The sequence below is a fragment of the Cetorhinus maximus genome, chromosome 8 (assembly GCF_964194155.1).
Source record: "Cetorhinus maximus chromosome 8, sCetMax3.hap1.1, whole genome shotgun sequence".
Lineage (NCBI taxonomy): Eukaryota > Metazoa > Chordata > Chondrichthyes > Lamniformes > Cetorhinidae > Cetorhinus > Cetorhinus maximus.
Genome location: NC_135886.1, coordinates 54,509,244 through 54,529,896, shown reverse-complemented (window position 1 = coordinate 54,529,896; position 20,653 = coordinate 54,509,244). Strand labels below are relative to the sequence as shown.

The following is a 20,653-nucleotide window of genomic DNA, read 5'->3' as shown; positions in this document are numbered from 1 at the left end:
GCTGATGTTGAAAGCAACCTCATTCAGCCTCAGACACTGGCCAGGGATGGGGATGAAATCACTGGATTTCACAAACTAAGGGAGCCAGACAGAGAGAAACAAACTTAGGAAGGGAGAGTGAAACACAAAAACTGGGCAGGGGGAGGGAGAGAGAGAGCAAGACACAAACCGGGGCAAAGTTCATGTTAGCCTATGGTGTCCACTGTTGTGTAATATGTCTTATTAGGGGACTCAGGAAGATTGCACCTCCCTGTGAACCGAACCTCACCTTGCTAAGTTGGTTTAGGTTTTACTTATTATTCTTATAACTAGCTATGCATTAAAATGCGATAAAATTGTGGGAAAATTAAGTTACTTATGAGATTTTTGTTGAATCAATAAATGGTATATCTCATTGCGGTTGATGCAGTGGAAATGTCAGTCATTTTTATTCAAGTAGTATTTATCTTCAAATCTTTCTAGTCCTTTATGTTCTTTCTTTGATTTACAAGCTCTTCATCCCACTAGCCATAGGGCCATAGAGTCTTAGAGTTACACAGCACAGAAACAGGCCCTTCGACCTATCATGTCCGTGCCGGCCATCAAGCCCCTATTTATTCTAATCCCATTTGGCCCATAGCCCTGTGTGCTATGGCATTTCAAATGCTCATCTAAATACTTCTTCAATGTTGTGAGGGTTCCCGCCTCTACCACCCCCTCAGGCAGCGGGTTCCAGATTCCAACCACCTTCTGGGTGAAAAAATCTTTCCTCAAATCCCCTCTAAACCTTCTGCCCCTTACCTTAAATCTATGCCCCCTGGTATTTGACACCTCCGCTAAGGGGAAAAGTTTCTTCCTATCTATGCCCCTCATAATTTTGTATACCTCAATCAGGTCCCCCCTCAGCCTTCTCTGCTCTAAGGAAAACAATCCTAACCTATCTAGTCTCTGTTCATAGCTGAAACGCTCCAGCCCAGTCAACATCCTGATGAATCTCCTCTGCATCCTCTCCAGTGCAATCACATCCTTCCTATAGTGTGATGACCAGAACTGCACGCAGTACTCTAGCTGTGGCCTAACTAGCGTTTTATACAGCTCCAACATAACCTCCCTGTTCTTATATTCTATGCCTCGGCTAATAAAGGCAAGTATCCCATATTCCTTCTTAACCAACTTATCTACCTTTGCTGCTGCCTTCAGGGATCTATGGACATGTACACCAAGGTCCCTCTGATCCTCTGTACTTCCTATGGTCCTACCATTCATTGTGTATTCCCTTGCTGGTTTAGTCCTCCCAAAATGCATCACCTCACACTTCTCAAGGTTAAATTCCATTTTCCACTGTTCTGCCCATCTGACCAGCCCATCTATATCATCCTGTAATCTAAGGCTTTCCTCCTCACTATTAACAACATCAAAAAGTTCAAATATTTTACAATGGACTAGGTGATACTTAAGACGTTTCGACTAAGGTAAATGCATTAACACTTGTACACAATGGAAAATGTCATATGATCAAATGTCATGTAATTCTTGTATATCCCTAATTTTAATCATTCCCCAATGAGTGACAGTGTCTTCAGTTGCTTCAGCTCCAGGTGCCTTTACTCCCTTAAGCCTCTCTGCCTGATTCTCTCTCTCGCTCTCTCCTTCTTAAAGTTGAGCCTTAAAACCGATTCTCTTTGACCAAGCTTTTGGTCACTTGTCTAAACCTTCTTACGTGGCTTGGTGTCAAACTGTCTTTGATAATGCTCATGTGAAATGCCTTGGGACATTTTAACTACATCAAAGGCATAGGAGAATGCAAGTTGCCGTGTCACTTGATCAACTCTACAGGAATACATCAAACCAGAATTGGCATCCCATGGCTTGGGACCTGATTCTGTGCAAAGCCACGATGAAGGTAAGGTTGAAATTATTTCACTTGAGGCTGTAAAGTTTGCAGTGTAACTTTGTGTGGGAGAGGAATGTTATTTTGAATCTTGTGGCAAATGGGGATGGAAAGCCTGAGGAGGGGAATATTTAAATGTTGTTTCTCAAGCTGCTTAAAATATGGAATTCATTTTCAGCATCATGGAGGACGAGATGGGAGTGATGGTGGGAAATGCTGCCGTAGCTGAATGGTAACAATTCTGGCAGTCAGCTAAATACAGCATTTAAAACTGGGTGAAGAACTGAATGTTCCTGACTACCTGTTTCAGTCAGAGGAACTGAGAACTGTCAGTCACATACAGAGGCATTTTGGTTCAGATGCAAGAACTAAGATGGCTGCTGCTTCATTAACACTGTACAAAATTCTTACTGATGCAGGACATGAGGTTAGACAGGCAGACAATTGGAATTATAACAGCTCTGCAGTCATCAGGGTATATGTGTAAACTGACATCACCTTTCTGGATAATAAGCTGATCTCACCTTTAATCCATTGTGCTTCTCCCTTACTTGGAATAAGCATGATATAGCAACAGGATGAAATATTAAGACACTTCATTGGATAATCCAGAACTTAAAACATTAATAAATAAAGAACACAATTCTTAAAGTTTGTCAGCAGTATGTCAGTTACTAGTCTATTTTTGCTCGCTCACTTTTGCTCACTTAGAAGGTTTTGGAGTTGAGCTAAATAATATGACAATAGGGGAATTAAAATTTTAAAGATGGTTTAAATCAGTTAGTTTGAATTAATCATTTTCAAAGCACAAGGTGAGAGTGATGCAAGAGATGGAGGAAAAGGTTGATTGTGGTCACAGGTCTCTGGTGGGATCTTTATTAAACATTTGATGTACAGTAACACAAACAGCTCCTATACTTACATACAGACACACCAGATTTTGAGTTTGCCAGATGGTGACTGAAAAGCAGGCAGGTTTTCCTTTTACGAAGGTGAACTGCTTCAAACTCACAAAGACTCTGATTAGTGACAGACCAATCCCAAATGTGGACAGCAATCATTGTGATCTACTTACTTGCCCTTCCCTTTGGAGACATTGATTCCATATCCTTCACTTACTTGTGTGGGAGGCAGGATAGTGAATATCAGCAGTTTGCATGACTGCATAAGGGGGAGAGATGCATCACAGATGAGATGGATAGAAATTTGGGGTGGAATCTTGTGGAGGCGATCGGGATGTTGGCTGCCGGCTGCAGAACTGGTGAGACCCCTGCGGCCCCTTGTTTTGGGAAGGTCTGTCACACCACAGGCTCTTGACAGGCCAGCGATGAGCCTTCCCCAGGATCAGTGGCCCTAGTGGTGTAGGTCCCACCTGCAAAGAGCTGCTGGCCTCTATTGAATGGCTGTGCTACTGGAGAGGTGGTGGCTACTGCCAGTATGACACCCACTTGAGGCCTCAGATCATTGCTGGATCCCAGGCCAGATGTGAGTGATGGCAAGTGTGTGGTTGCAGGGGAGGAGGATCGGCAGCAAAGGCTAGGGGTGGCTACAAGCCGGTCCCCTACTTCCCAATGTTGGGACCCTCGATCAAGTACTGAGTGCCTTTGAATGAGGGACCCCTTCCCCAAGAGTCAGCAACCGAACATGCCATGTTCCCCGCAATTGGCCTGCCTGCCACAGACTTAATTGGGTGAAGGCTGGTAGGCGTCAGGGTGTCCACCCGCCTGGTTAAATTCCGCCACACCCCCGCCCCAGTCTCGACATGGGGGAGGGCAGGAAGGGCAGAATCTTGTGCTGCTCATGGCAGCGAGAAGCTAGGCGGCTGGTGGAACTTAGTTGAGCTTCTTGATGGCAGGATGAACTTTTGCAATTAAGTTCAGGGAAGTTTGAATGCGGGGCAAGCGCAGGAAGCACATTTGCATGAGATGCTTGCTCATTAAAAGGCCAGCTCACTAAAATTAAGTTCCCCTTCCAATTAAGTTATTGGTGCATGTGTAATAGGTGCCTTCAGATTTATGTCTGCATATAAGTGGTATGTATCAGGGAAGGCAGTGAACTTGCTGCAATTGGAGTGAGTAACCACTGCTTCTTTTGTCTTTGGGGACTGTCGTTTAACAACACAATGATGGGGTGGTGGCAGTCTAAGGGACAGGGGGCAGGGGGGTTGGCCAAGGAACGGAGGGAGTCCAGAGCAGGGACGGAGCCAGTGAGGGAAGGTGAGGGGACGTGGGAGGGAGGGAAGGGCCTTACATTTTGGGGGTGGTGGTCCTGTGTATGGGGTGGGGGGTTCCAGGCAGGATGGTGAGAAAGAGATAGTCCTAAAAGGCAATATCGGTACTTTCTACAGAGGGGTCCTGGGGGTTGAACTGAGGGGGCTGGGCAGCGGAGGGAACAGTCACAGTGAGAGGGTGTAGTGGATGCAGTAGGCTGGCAAGTCCACGCTCCTGTTTGGGTAGCGGATGGTCTCAAGGGGGGATGGAGTCAGTTTTAAAATTAATTTACGGGATGTGGGCGTCGCTGGCTAGGCCAGCATTTATTGCCTATCCCTAATTGCCCTTGAGAAGGTGGTGGTGAGCTGCCTTCTTGAAGCGCTGCAGTTCATGTGGTATGAGTACACCTGCAGTGCTGTTAGGAAGGGAATTCCAGGATTTTGACCCTGCAACAGCTGACATTTGGCCAGACCTCACCAAAAGCTGCCTGGGTCATCATCAGCTAACTTCAGGAACCAGGGATTGATTTACTTTCTGTTTAACCATAAAGGTGAATGTTTCATTTCAAAGAATCCAGCTGGCCTCACATTCACCACCATCAGACCATCTCCATGGACGTCACAGTCACAAGAAAACCTGACAACATGAAACTCAGTTCTAGCATTCTGCTGTGACCTGGACTCAGACAGTGCCACGGATTATATGCAGGTTAACAAGAGTAAAATAGTGCAGATGCTGGGACTCTGAAGTAAAAACAGAAAATGCTGGAAGAGTTCAGCAGGTCTGGGAGTATCTGTAGAGAGAAAAACAGAGTTAATGTTTCGAGTCCAATATGACTCCTGGACACTAAATGTTAACTCAGTTTCTCTCTTCACAGATGCTGCCAGACTTGCTGAGTTTTTCCAGCACTTTCCCTTTTTATTATACGCAGGTTGCCTGATTGAGGTCCCAACTACTTTCATTCAGTAGGGTTTGGCGGTGACTGAAGGCAGCTACCAATATCTCACCCTGGATTGTAATGAGGTTTCAAACACCCAGCTGGATAGAGTTTTTATTAAAATATTTGAACAGGTTACATAGGCCGGACTTGCATTCTATCGAGTTTAGAAGATTGAGGGATGATCGAATTGACGTGTTTTAGATGATTAAAGAATTTGATAGGGTAGACAGAGATAAACTATTTCCTCTGGTCAGGGGATCCAGAACAGGAGGGACATGACATAACAATTAGAGTCAGACCATTCATGGTTGACATCAGGAAGCACATCTTCACACAAAAAGTAGAGGAAGTGATATGCTCCTCCTGCAGGATGTGGGAAATGAGGGACGCTTCCAGCGTCCCTGGTGACCATGTGTGCGGAAGGTGTGTCCAAATGCAGCTTCTAGCTAACCGGATTTCGGAGCTGGAGCTGCTGGTGGACTCATTGTGGAGCATCCGTGATGCTGAGCAAGACATGGACAGCATTTTTAGCGAGGTGGTCACACCACGGGTGAAGATTACACAGGCAGAAAGGGAATGGGTGACCATCAGGAACAGTAAAAGACTCAAGAAGGTAGTGCAGGAGTCCCCTGTGGTCATCCCCCTCTCTAACAGATATACTGCTTTGGATACTGTTAGGGGAGATGGCCTCTCAGGGGAAAGCAGCAACAGCCAAGTTCACGGCACCGTGGGTGGCTCTGCTGCTCAGAGGGCCGGGAGGAAAACAAGTGGCAGGGCTATAGTGATAGGGGATTCAATAGTTAGGGGCACAGACAGACGCTTCTGTGGCCGCAAACGTGAATCAAGAATAGTATGTTGCCTCCCGGTGCCAGGGTCCAGGATGTCACGGAGCGGCGGCAGGGCATTCTGGGGAGGGAAGGTAAACAGCCAGTGATCGTGGTACACATTGGTACCAACAACATAGGTAAACTAAGGGATGAGGACGTGCAAGCTCAGTACAGGAAGTTAGGAGATAAATTAAAATGCAGGACCTCAAATGTAGTAATCTCAGGATTACTCCCAGTTCCACGTGCTAGCGAGAGCAGGAATAAAAGGACGGACCAAATGAACACGTGGCTGGAGAGATGGTGTAGCTAGGAGGGATTCAGATTCTTGAGGCACTGGGACCGGTTCTGGGGAAGGTGGGACCTTTACAAACTGGACGAGCTGCAACCAGGCAGAGCTGGGACCAGTGTCCTTGCGGGTGCTTTTGCTAGTTCTGTTGAGGAGTATTTAAACTAGTGTGGCAGGTGAAGGGGATCCCAGGAGTAGGATCAGATAGGTCAGACTCAGATCAGAAAAATGGAGGTAGAACATTAGCTAGGGACGTTGTGATAGACATGGAGTTACAGGAGAAGCAAAGTTTTAAAAGTGTCCAGCAAGGGAAATTGATGGGGTTAAACTGTTTATACTTCAATGCAAGAAGTATTACAAACAAGGTAGATGAGTTAGGGGCACAGGTAGACACATGGCAGCAGGATGTCATTGCTATAACGGAGACCTGGCTAAAGGAAGGACAAAACTGGCAGCTTAATATCCCTAGTTATAGAGTCTTCAGACATGATAGAGTAGGAGATAAAAAAGGAGGAGGGGTAGCACTAATGGTTAAAGAATCAATTCCAGTTGTGAGAAGGGATGATATACTAAATGGGTCAACAAACGAGGCTTTATGGATTGAGTTTAGAAATAAAAAAGGTGCAGCCACACTACTGGGAGTATACTACAGACCCCCAACTAGTGAAAGGGAGATAGAAGAACAAATATGTAGGCATATTTCTGCTTGTAAGAACAAGAGGGCAATAATAGTAGGAGACTTCAACTATCCTAATACCAACTGGGATTCAAACAATATAAGGGGCACTGAGGGAGAAAAGTTCATGCAGTGTGTCCAGGAAAATTTTTTCAACCAATTAGTGACAAACCCAACGAGAGGAGATGCAATTCTAGACCTAGTCTTGGGGAACGAAGAAGGGCAAGTGGGTGAAGTGACAGTTGGCAACCATATCGGGGACAGTGATCACAATCCAGTTAGATTTAGCATTACCATGGAAGAGGACAGAGATAAGGCAGGAGTAAAAGTCTTGAACTGGGGGAAGGCAAATTTTGCAGAAATGAGAAGGGACTTGGCTGAGGTGGACTGGACAGCACTGCCGGAGGATAAAACAGTGGAAAACTAGTTGGAAGCACTAAAAAGCGAGATCCTAATTGTACAAAGTAGATATGTCCCCTTCAAAAATAAGATTGGTACTGCCAAATCTAGACCCCCCTGGTTGTCTAGAGGAATACAGGGGAAGATCAAACAGAAAAAGAAAGCGTACGATAGGCACAAAGAACTAAGCACTGCAGATAGCCTAGACGAATATAGGAGGAAGTGCTGGGATGAAGTAAAAAGGGAAATAAGGAAATCAAAGAGAGGGCATGAAAAAAGATTAGCAAGTAAAGTTAAACATAACCCAAAAATGTTTTACCAATACATTAATGCTAAAAGGTTAGTTAAGGAAAAAGTGGGACCTATCAGAGATGAAGATGGAAACTTGTGTGTAGACGCAGAGGCTGTGGGAAGGGTTTTGAATGAATATTTTGTCTCTGTGTTTACAAAGGAAAGGGAGGATGTAGATATAGTAGCCCAGGAGGAACACTGCGAGATAGTGGATGAGATAGTGATAAAGAGAGAGGAAGTACTCAAAGGGTTGAAATTCTTGAAAGTTGATAAGTCACCAGGGCCAGATGGATTGTTTCCGAGGCTGATGAAGGAAGTCAGGGAGGAGATAGCAGATGCTCTGAGGATGATTTTCCAATCTTCACTAGATACCAGAGGACTGGAGAAATGCAAACATAGTTCTATTGTTTAAAAAGGGATCAAAGGAAATGTCAAACAATTATAGGCCAGTTAGTCTTACATCGGTGGTGAGCAAATTATAGAATCAATCCTGAGAGATAGGATTAACTGTCATGTGGAAAGGCATAGACTAGTAAGGGATGGTCAGCATGGATTTGTTAAAGGAAGGTCTTGCCTCACAAATTTGATTGAATTCTTTGAGGAAGTGACAAGAAGGGTTGATGAAGGTAGTGCAGTGGATGTTGTGTACATGGATTTTAGCAAGGCATTTGACAAGGTCCCACATGGTAGATTGGTCAGGAAGGTAAAAGCCCATGGGATTCAGGGTATTGTGGCAAACTGGATAAAAGGTTGGCTTTGTAACAGGAAACAAAGGGTAATGGTCGACGGATGCCCTTGCGAATGGAAAGTTGTCTCAAGTGGTGTTCCACAGGGCTCGGCGTTGGGACCCTTGCTGTTTGTGTTATATATTAACGATTTGGACGTGAACGTGGGGGGCACGATTGGGAAATTTGCAGATGATGCAAAGATTGGCCGAGTAGTGGATAATGTAGAGGATAGCCATAATCTCCAAAACGATATAGATGGGTTGGTGGAGTGGGCAGTGAAGTGGCAGATGGAATTTAACATAGAGAAGTGTGAGGTCATACATTTAGGGAGGTCAAACAGTTACAGGGATTACACAATAAATGAGAATATACTAAGAAGGGTAGATGAAGTGAGAGATCTTGGCGTACAAGTACACAGGTCCCTGAAGGCAGCAGTTCAAGTAGACAAGGTTGTAAAGAAGGCATATGGAATGCTCCCCTTCAATGGCAGAGGTGTAGAATATAAAATTAAGGATATAATGTTGGAATTGTATAAAACACTGGTGAGGCCACAACTGGAGTATTGTGTGCAGTTCTGGTCACCACATTACAGGAAAGACGTAATAGCTCTGGAGAGAGTGCAGAGGAGATTTACAAGAATGTTGCCAGGGTTAGAAAAATGTAGCGACGAGGAGAGATTGGATAGGTTGGGGTTATTTTCCTTCGAACAAAGAAGGCTGAAGGGTGACTTGATTGAGGTGTACAAAATTATGAGGGGAGTAGATAGAGTGGACAGGATAAAATTGTTCCCCTTGGTTGAGAATTCTAGAACCAGGGGACATAGATTCAAGATAAGTGGCAGAAGGTGTAGGGCGGACATGAGGAAAAACTTTTTTACGCAGAGGGTAGTGGGTGTCTGGAATTCGCTGCCCAAGTTGGTGGTAGAGGCAGAAACTCTAAACTCTTTTAAAAAGTACCTGGATCTACACCTTAAGTGCTGTAAACTGCAGGGCTGTGGGCTGGGTGCAGGAAGTGTGATTAGAAAGGGCACCTGAGTTTCCTCGGGCTGGCATGGACAAGAAGGGCCGAATGGCCTCCTTCTGTGCTGTAATTTTTCTATGGTTCTATAGTTCTAAGTCTGAAACTCTCTTTCGAACAAAGCTGTTGTGTCTGCTGCTCAATCGAAAATTTCAAAACAGAGATTGTTAAATTGTTAATTTGGGTGGGTACATTGGGTTTTTAAATATTCATTCAAGGGATGTGGGCATTGCTGGCTAGGCCAGCATTTATTTTCCATCCTTCATTGCCCTTGAGAAGGTGGTGGTGAGCTGCCTTCTTGAACTGCTGCAGTCCATGTGATGTCGGTACACCCACATTGCTGTTCGGGAGGGTGTTCCAGGAGTTTGACCCAGCGACGGTGAAGGAACGGTGATATATTCCCAAGCCATGATAGTGAGTGGTTTGGAGAGGAACTTCCAGGTGGTGGTGTTCCCATGTTTCTGCTGCCCTTGTCATTCTACGTCATAGCAGTTGTGGGTTTGGAAGGTGCTATCTTAGGCAGGTTGGTGAGTTTCTGCAGAGCATCTTGTAGATGGTACACACTGCTGCTACTCTGCATTGGTGATGGAGGGAATGAATATTTGTAGAAGAAGTGCCAATCAAGCAGGTTACTTTCTTCAGGATGGTGTCAAGCTTCTGGTGTGTTGTCATGAAAATGTCATAATTTTCATAATATTATTGTGATTTATTATAACAGTGGGTTAATAGTGGGGTTTGGATTAGTTTCTCTGTGTGTATGTGTGTGTGTGTGAATGATTTAATTGAATTGAACAGGGCTGGTCTGGAGGTTTTGAGTTATCAACAAGAAGCTAGGTTTGAAATGCGAAATACCTAAACATGACTGAAGTTTTCGAATGTGAGGTGCAAGAAAAATTTCCATTTTTAGATAAATTAGAGTAGTTTGAATTTCAAAGAGATGGTAAGATGTTACCCCTAGTCAGAAGAAGCTAAGCCAAACAGTGTGTTTATTTTTCCCAAAGGTTACTGATAAAATTAGTACTATGAAAGATTTATATTATGAGAAAAGTAAGGCTGGAAAGACATATCGGAGCAATGGAATTTGCATTAAAAGGGAGAAACATGTATAAAGAAAATGAGGCTATGTGTCGGAGGGGAAGGCTTTCTAAGATCTAACAAGCGTGAAAAACCTTCAGCCTCTATGCATCAAGTTGTTGTCTACAGGAACCGAAGCTGAGAAAACTCACTTGGAATTCGACTATCATTGTGTTGCTTTGCCTGGGTCTGTTTAAATCTATTTGTTTTTACTGTTGCCTTAATGGAGGTGTAACTCGTAGCCAGGTAAATTAGGAGTTTTAGGAGTTATTATAATAATGATTTGTAGACTTATGAATGTGCTTGAAATCTTTTCTTTTGTTAATAAATGTTTAATTTAGTTTTCTAAAAACTTCTGAAGTCGCGGTAGTCTTATTACTTTTGAATTCAAGGCATGGATCTCGAAATAAAACACAAATTGCAAAACAGTTGTGACCATGTGATCAAGTTTCCCTCATGGATTTGATTCACCTGGCACACATCATCTGCCACATCATAACAGTGTTGTTGGAGCTGCACTCATCCAGGCAAGTGGAGAATATTCCATCACACTCCTGACTTGTGTCTTGTAGATGATGGACAGGCTTTGGGGAGTTAGAAGGTGAGTTACTCTCCACAGGACTCCTAGCCTTTGATCTGCTCTTGTAGCCAAAATATTTATGTGGCTAGTCCAGATCAGTTTCTGATCAATGGTGACCCCAAGGATGTTGATAGTTGGGGATTCAGTGATGGTAATGCCATTGAATGTTGAGGGGCGATGGTTAGATTCTTTCTTGTTGGAGATGGTCATTGCCTGGCACTAATGTGGCATGAATGTTACTTGCCACTTGTCAGCCCAAGCCTGGATATTGTCCAGGTCTTGCTGCATTTGGACATAGACTGCTTTAGTATCTGAGGAGTCGTGAATGGTGTTGAACATTGTGCAATCATCAGCGAACATCCCCACTTCTGATCTTATGATGGAAGGAAGGTCATTGATGAAGCAGATTGGGCCTTGGACACTACCCTGAGGAACTCTTGCAGTGATGTCCTGGAACTGAGATGATTGACCTCCGACAACCAGAACCATCTTCCTTGGTGCTGGATATGACTCCAACCAGCGGAGAGTTTCCCCCCTCATTCCCATTGACTCCAGTTTTGCTAGGGCTCCTTGATGTCACACTCAGTCAAATGCTGCCTTGATGTCAAGGGCAGTCACTCTCACCTCACCTCAAGTTCAGGTCTTTTGTCCATGTTTGAACCAAGGCTGTAATGAGGTCAGAAGCTGAGTGACCCTGACGGAACACAAACTGAGTGTCAACGAGCAGGCTATTGCTAAGTAAGTGCCGCTTGATAGCACTGTTGATAACTGCTCACTTCACTTTACTGGTGATTGAGAGTTGACTGATGGGTGGTAATTGGCCGGGTTGGATTTGTCCTGTTTTCTATGGACAGGACGTACTTGGGCAATTCTCCACATAGCCGTAGATGCCAGTGTTGTAGCTGTTATTGGAACAACTTGGCTAGGGGCATGGCAAGTCCTGGAGTACAAATATTCAGTACTGTTGCTGGAATATTGTCAGGGCCCATAGCCTTTGCAGTGTCCAGTGCCTTCAGCTGTTTCTTGAAATCATGAGGAGTAAATCGAATTGGCTGAAGACTGGCATCTGTGCTGCTGGGGACCTCTGGAGGATGCCGAGATGGAGCATCCACTCGGCACTTCTGACTGAAGGTTATTGTGAATGCTTCAGCCTTATCTTTTGCACTGATGTGCTGAGCTCCTTCATCATTGAGGATGGGGATATTTGTGGAGCCTTCTCCTCTAGTGAGTTGTTTAATTGTCCACCACCATTCATGACTGGATGTGGCAGGACTGCAGAGCTGAGATCTTATCTGTTGGTTGTGGAATCACTTACATCTATCACTTGCTGCTTATGCTGTTTGGCACACAAGTAATCCTGTGTTATAGCTTCACCAGGTTGACACCTCATTTTTAGGTATGCCTGGTGCTGCTCTCAACATGCCCTTCTGCACTCTTCATTGTACCAGGGCTGATTCCCTGGCTTGGTGATAATGCTAGAGTGGCGGATATGCCAGGTATGAGTACAATTCTGTTGCTGCTGATGGCCCATAGCGCCTCAACGATGCCCAGTCTTGAGTTGCTAGATCTGTTTGAAATCTATCCCATTTAGCACAGTGATAGTGCAACACGACACAATGGAGGATATCCTCAATGTGAAGACAGCACTTTGTCTCCACATGGACTGTGCGGTGGTCATTCCTACCGATACCATCATGGACAGATGCATCTTCGGCAGGCAGGTTGGTGAGGATGAGGTCAAGTATGTTTTTCCATCTTGTTGGTTCCCTCACCACCTGCCGCAGACCCAGTCTAGCAGCTATGTCCTTTAGAACTCGGCCAGCTTGGTTTCTGGTGGTGCTGAGCCACTATTGGTGATGGACATTGAAGTCCCCCACCCAGAGTACATTCTGCACCCTTGCCAACCTCAGTGCTTCCTCCAAGTGGTGTTCAACATGGATGGGCACTGATTCATCAGCTGAGGGGTGGGGGGTGCTGACGGTACATGGCAATCCGCCATCTCTGCTGGGTCCGTCCTGCCAGTGGGACAGCACATACCCAGGGATGGTGATGGTTGTGTCTGGGACATTATCTGTAAGGCATGATTCCGTGAGGATGACTATGTCAGGCTGTTGCTTGACTAATCTGTGAGACAGCTCTCCCAATTTTGGCACAAGCCCCCAGATGATAGTAAGGGGTACTTTGCAGGGTCTAAAGACCTGAATTTGCCATTGTCATTCCTGGTGCCTAGCTCGATGCTGGGTGGTCCGTCTGGTTTCATTCCTTTTTATTGACTTTCTAGCAGTTTGATACAACTGAGTGGCTTGCTAGGCCATTTCAGAGGACATTTAAGAGTCAACCACATTACTGTGGATTTAGAGTCACATGTAGGCCAGACCAGGTGAGGCATATTTCCTTCCCTAACAGTCATGGAAACAAATGAAACAGGTGGTGTGGATAATGAGAGGGGTCAGGGTGGGCATGGGGACAGTAATGGGTGTAGGCTCAGAGAGGAGAGATGTGGAAGGTGACATCTAAAGGCTCAAGGCTAATGTGGGAGGTTCAATGGTAACAGAGAGAAGAGGAAGGTTATATTGGGCGGGTCAAGGGTGATGAGGGAAAGTTAGTGGGTGATGGGGAGGGTAGGTGGTGGTGGAGCGTGTCTGGAAAGTTACGCACACCATTTTCTCAAGGCTCTTCTTCACAACACAGTTGCTCTGTACATGTGAATCCTCGTAGTGGGAGGAGGGCCTTTCGGGTGGGTCAAGTTCAAGGTCAGCACAATTAGCCAACTAAAGGGACACCGTAATGATCGCGAATCAACTGAATGAGAACCATGCTCAGGTTCAGTATCCTTTCTAATGGTGAAGCCTACATAGCAGCAGGTTTGCCTCCTGACTGATGGGTCTCATAACACCAGGATCCCAGCAAGGTCAGGAGCTGCACTAAACCCCATGCTAAAGGGCAACTCAAGTTGACCAAAGTGGTTGGGGGATGGAGGGAGGGAGGCAGGGGTTAGCTCCTGTTTGTGGAGTTGGTGTCCGAGGCACGACAACAACATGCTGGTTTAGAACCTCAAGGGTCCCTGGTAGATGATCAAGGCTGATAATGGGGTGGATGGTAGTATGTATACATAGCAGTATACTATTTAAATGGAGAGGGATTGCAGAACTCGGTGGTAGGGAGGGGTCTGGGTATCCTGGTACCTGAATCACAAAAAGTTAGTATGCAGGTACAGCAAGTGATTAGGAAGGCAAATGGAATGTTGCAATTTATTACAAGGGGAATGGAATATGTAAGTAGGGGGGTTTCACTGCAACTATACATGGCCTTGGTGAGACCACATCTGGAATAGTGTTTGCAGTTTTGGTCTCCTTATTTGAAAAAAGATATAATTGTATTAGAAGCAGTTCAGAGAAGGCTCACTCGACTTAATCCTGGGATGAAGGGCTTATCTTATGAAGAAAGGTTGAGCAAGTTGGGCCTATACCCATTGGAGTTTAGAAGAATGAGAGGTGATCTTATTGAAACATACAAGATCTTGAGGGGATTTGATACTGGGAAGATGTTTCCTCTTTTGAGGGAGACTAGAGCTAGGGGACACAGTTTTAAAATGGTTTTGAGACAGAGATGAGGAGAAATTTTTTCTCAGTTGTTAGTCTGTGGAATTCTCTTCCTCGGAAGGCAGTGGAGGCTGGGTCATTGAATTTATTCAAGGCTGAGTTAGACAGATTTTTGATAGACAAGGGAGTCAAGGGTTATGGGGGGCAGTCAGAAAAGTGGAGTTAAGGCCACAACCAGATGGGCCATGATCTTATTGAATGGCAGAACTGGCTTGAAAGGTTGAATGGCCTACTCCTGCTCATGTTCTTAAGTGGTGTGTCTACGATGGTAAGGCATCACAGGAATGTGTCTCAAGGGTGATGGAGGGAAGCCCGATAGTATTTGAGGGAGGGTGCACTGACAAACTTTCATTACCCCAGTCAATGCTGTAGTCTCCATGCACATGGATGTATGAACGAGAGGAGAACTCATCTGTGGTCCTCCAGGATGGGATTCACCATGGTGGGTTGACAGGAGGCCAGGGGTAGACAGATGCTAGGTACAGAGCTTCCCATTGGATGAAATGCTCAGGGCCAAAGGGGCAGCTAGATGGATCACTGCAACATGTTCACAGTCACCTGAAGCATACATGATGCTGGCTGCAGGCAGCTCTGCACTTCCACTAGCTAAGGTCCAACCAAGGAAGAAGCAATGAGGACGTACTGCCTGGCCCCGCTGCCAGATTCACTGTGCTCTCCGTGCATGCATATCTAATGAGCTGACCAGCGTGAGATCATGTATGGCCAGCTGTCCCACCCCCGAATGTAAATCACTCTCATTTCCACTCCTGCCTCCCAACTTACACAGCAGCCCAGAAGATTTTGTCCTAGGAGTGGGAACCATGGGCAGGATTTTTAGTTTGGTGGGTGCCCACGATTGGCGGGCTCAAGAGCAGCCGGGGAACGGACCCCTGACCGCAATCAGCCCCCGACTGCAATTTCACACTGGCTGGCCATTAACGGTCAGCCAGTGTGAAGCTTGTGCTGAGAAGCTTAGTGCTGCCAGGGTGGGGCGGGTGGAGGGTGAGCACTGAAGTTAGCGTGGGTGAGGGGGAGCGTGGAATGAAAGTTCCCTGGAGGCAGAGAGCTGCCTCAGGGAGCTGAAGAATTTAAATCCAATAAAAAATATTTAAAATCTGTAAAAAAAACAATGCCCATGCATCAGAATCAGCCACCTGAACATATGCAAGATGAAAATTCTGCCCATACAATTTTATTTATTTTTTTATTTAACAATGGAAACCTCATCCCGCTCTTGGATGAGGTTTCCTGAAAAATACAAAGGCTGCTTGGCTGATTCGCCCGCCTGCCAACAGTGATGTTGGACAGGCAACGAAAAATCTCTGTTAATTGCACCGTTTATGGGCTTAATTGCCCTCTTAATTGTCAGCAGGCGCCCTTCCGAGTTTAGCACACACCCGCCGACCAAAATATCGCGCGATGACATCGGGACGCATGCCTGATGTCATCACGCACTATTTCACGCTCAAGCAGGTCAGGTGCGCACCCGCAGGTCAAGCGAAAAATTCTGCCCCATGCCTGTTTTTCCCCCCACCTCCAACCCAGGATGCTGATACCACTTGTCCATCGGTTACAATCAGCCCAGTTTAAACCAGTGGGGCTAATTTAACCTAATGCACCTGCTGAAAAATTGGTAAGTTCAGGTTTACATCTTAACCAGTTTTACACTTATTATCTTCATTAGAGATAACAAACAAAAATTGCATGTAAACTTTTGATAGAGGTATGCAGTGAGTTGCAAATGTGTATTGCAATATACAGGGAACAGCATTTGAATGAAAGTTTGATGCATACTAAAGACACAAGTCTCATTATAACATATAGGTGAGCTTCAAAGAAGTAAAAATTCCATGTGCAAGTATTCATCTCAGGTATGATCCATGGGGTGTGTGTCTATGTCCCATTCATTTAACTTGGGGATCTGTGTATACATAACCTCATAGTATGGCTAACGGGTTAAGAGTCAGATACAGGGCTCCAGTCCACTTTAGAATAAACTAGTTTTCCAACAGTGGTAGGAGTGTGTGTTAATATTTCGCAGTGACCAAGATGGAGAAGCACCAGTTTCATAGATTTTTGCAGTACTGATTTCTGGTCCTCAGCCCAAATTCCTGCCAGGGATAAGGGATGAAAAATGATGGCCAGCACTGCCAGTATACAGAGAGATGTACACTTCCAGCAATACTGCTCTGTACTTTAAAAAATATATTTTCATCATAATCCATGGAAGACTATAACACACAAGTATAATATACATCTTCAAATATTCAACAGGTCATCAGCTGGAAACATCAACATAAACAAAAAAAATCCCAACAGATGCTATCTGACCTGCTGAGTATTTCTAGCATTGTTTTTAGTTCAAATATAGACAGTTTTGAAATAATGAATAGTTTGAGACTAACATGTCTTATGATTGATCCATTTATTTTTAATAACCTTATAAAAACAGTAAAAAGACTATTGTTATCTGCTTCATTACGCCCTTTTGCTTGATTCAAGCCTTGAAATGTTTGGCCAGCTTGCTAACCAGAGACAAAAACTAATTTTATCAACAGGGTAAGAGGTGGCAGAGTGAGTTTATAAAATACACAGTGATGTTTGAGTAACAACAGAGCTTCCAAAATACACCAAATAATGCACAGAAACAATGTGTAGCTTATTACAGGTGCAATTTAGTTGTTTAAATCTGTGTCTATAGGTTTCATCAATCACAGGCACAGGTAACAATGGGGTAGTTTGTCTTTAGCATGTACAAGAGGCAGAGAACCTCTCTAGTAGTCAACAGATCTTGGAAGGTCACAGCCTATGTGCCTTTGAATTTCCAACAGGCGTTGGTGACAGCGAGTGCCTGGTTTCAATATTAGCCCCAGCATTGTTTCACCCAATATCACTGAGACAGGGTATCAATGTCAAAGAAACCAAAAACACTCTTTATATTCAGTGGTAAAAGCACCACGATCAGTTTCTGTTATGACCTCATTTTGTTCAAAACTTTGTATATAACTGTTTACAAAAAATAGCATTTGATAGCACAGAAAATAATTGTATGCATTTTCAGAGTGTTTTACATCCAACTTGGGTCTTTCCTAAGCTCTTTGCAGCTGCAATGTTTCCATACTATAATTACCTTTCAATATCTGTGCCACCATACATGCTGTAACCTTTCAATTAAAAGAACACCAAGAGGAGAAAAGAACCTTCCTCTGCTCTGCTGGGTAAACACATGACCAAGTATTGCATTAATATGGCATTCATATGCTTGACTTCTTGACCTGCTGAAAGAGCAAAGTATTAAGGTACACTGTAATTTTCATTTTACAAAGGAACATGAAAAACGCAGATGAGGGTAATTCACAGAACTATGTAGTTCATTAGAGGTAAACTAAAATATTTGTTTCTGAGTTCAAATCCCTCCATGGCTTCACCCCACCTCCCCATCCCCCACCACTATCTCTGCAACCTCCTCCATCCCCACAACACTCAGACCTCTGCATTCCTCCAGTTCTGTCCTCCTGTGCACCCCCAATTTTCATCACACCACCGTTGGCAGCTGTGCCTTTAGTCTGCCTAGGCACTAAGCTCTGAATTCCCTCCCTAAATCTTACCGTTTTACCTCTCTCTTTAAAATACTCCTCCAAACCTACCTATCTGATAAAGCTTTCAGTCATCTGTACTCTTTACAGGGCTCAGTGTCAAATTTTGACCAATTACACTCCTATACAGTGCCTTGGGACATTTCACTACATTAGAGGTGCTGCTTAAATGCATGTTGTTATTCTTGTTGTAAACTAGGTCGATAAAAAACCAACTCAGGTGTCCATATTTCAATTCCCGAGTTCTTGCTCAACCTGGGAAACAGTTACAATGCTAAAGTGGCCACAGTACTCCTGACAGGGGAAGCATAGGTCAGTATTCCTGCTCCTGATTGTTGCTCAGTGATGTGTGTGGACAGCCCTTGAAGAGACTGCATTTTTATGATGCATCCCATGGTAGAGAAGTGTACTATGCTGCCATTTATTACCTTGGAAAACAAAATGTTTGCTTTCCTCCCTGAGGAATTGTACCCCATTCCCTCTATGATATTAAGTTCCCTTTGGCAACTTATAGCACATACACTCCATGTATTTTGTGTAGCAAATCAAAATGCAGATATAAAAATTAGACAAATAATTTAAAAGAGCGGACATAGGAGATGTGGCTCTTGATATCTCTATTGCTCGACCAGAGAACACACACCACAATGGGACCTCGTAGCTGCAACTTCGCAATCCTGGCAGCTACAAACTGTCATCTATGTTTTTATCCCAGGGCAGCAATGTGACTTCTCTAATTCAGTTAGGCACACAAATATCTCTTCTCATCACTTCTTAAGAATTTACAAACCCAGAACTGTAGGTTTTTACAAATATAAACTGTTTGTTTAGTGTTCACTTTCATTTGAAATGCAAATACAAACTACCTTTGAAATGGTAAAGTAACTGCAGGATGGTAAACCCTTATTTCACCAACCAAACAGAAGCATTTTCAGACTCACACCAGTTACTGTACCATAGTGCCATACTTACAGTACTAAGTATGGCACTATTATATTTAGTGAGCAGCTTCTCCAGTGATAACAGTTTCGCAAAGCTACTCAAGATACCTGCATCTAGGTTAGTTACATTAATTTTAATTGATGGTTGATGTGGGAATGGCAAACTATTAGGAAACTTTTGAAGCAGGAACATGATACAGTTCAAACATTAGAAATGCTGAGTTACAAAAAGTTATAAAAGATACCCTAAAAGACTCCGTACATGAGTTGTACATTGAATTTTCACATTACTGGAAAAGTACAGACAGTCCACACATTTAAAAACCAGTACAAACAACTGGGCTACTTGTAAACTCTCTCTTGGTCCTTCTTGGGAACAGCTTCAGTAATAAATAGTTAAATTGTTTCAGTAAGACACAAGGTTCAGGTTCTGTTCATCTTCATTGTTCTGCAAGAGACACAAAGTATCATGTAGATATCTTGTGGTGCCACACTGAATTGTCAACCGGAAGTTAATAAAAATTAGACACTCGTTTTCCAATTAAGCATAAAAAAAAGCATCAATGTGAGGCAAATGCTACCACCTGCAATACTTTTACATGTAGGTATTTTTGGAAACCTGCATCTGAATTAGAAGGTTGTGGGTTCAAGTCCTACTCCAGGACGTGAGCACAGCAATCTAGGCTGACACACTGGTGCAGTACTGAGGGAGTGCTGCAGTGTCAAAAGTGCCAAATTTCGGATGAGATGTTAAACTGAGGCTCCATCTTCCCTCTCAGATTTCAAAGAAGAACAGGTGAATTTTTTTTGGTGTCCTGACCAATATTTATCCTTCAATCAGTATTACAAAAACTGATTGGCAAAGATTGGCGAATTGGCTGCTGCATTTCCTACATTCCAACTTTGTAAAGCACTTTGGGACGTCCTGTGGTCATGAACGGTTCTATACTGTGCACTTCTTATTCACAAGCCTTAATTCTGTTACGATCCTTCGCCAGACTTGGCCTCCTTGGGGGAGGCGGTGGTGTAGTGTTATTGTCACTGGACTTGTAATCCAGAGACCCAGGGTAATGCTCTGGGACCTGGGTTTGAATCCCACCATGGAAGATGGTGAAATTTGAACTCAATAAAAATCTGGAATTAAAAATCTAATGATGACCATGAAACCACTGTCGATTGTTGTAAAAAACCCATCTGGTTCACTAATGGAAGGAAATCTGCTGTCCATACCTGGTCTGGCGTACATGTGACTCCGGACCCACAGCAATATGGTTGACTCTTAAAATATTCTCTGAACAAGGGCAATTAGGGATGGGCAATAAATGCTGACCTAACCAGTGACGCCGACATCCCATGAATGAATAAATTTAAAAAAAAGACCCCAGGGAGGTCCGGGTGGGGACCAAGTAACATTTTGTTTAAAGTAGTTAAAGGTTGAGATTCAAGACACCTGCTTTTTGATTAAAGCCACAAGATTCCACGGGTTTTGAACAATCAAAATCAAAATTTACTACATGAGTTCAGAAAGATAAAACAATTTGCAATATGTATCTTATACTCTATAACATTCTGCGTAAGTAAGAGGCACATGTGAATTAACAGACAAACTGTGGTCA

The 20,653-nt window shown here is 44.0% G+C and overlaps 1 protein-coding gene across 1 annotated transcript in view; it reads right to left on the bottom strand.

The window, feature by feature from the left end:
- Positions 1-16,913: 16,913 nt before the first annotated feature.
- Positions 16,914-20,653, bottom strand: part of LOC144683647 (cryptochrome-1-like) — a 102,785-nt gene continuing 99,045 nt past the window's right edge. The window contains exon 12 of the mRNA XM_078546896.1: positions 16,914-19,485. The gene's annotated coding sequence lies outside the window, so the exon portion shown is untranslated. The remainder of the gene's footprint in view (positions 19,486-20,653) is intronic.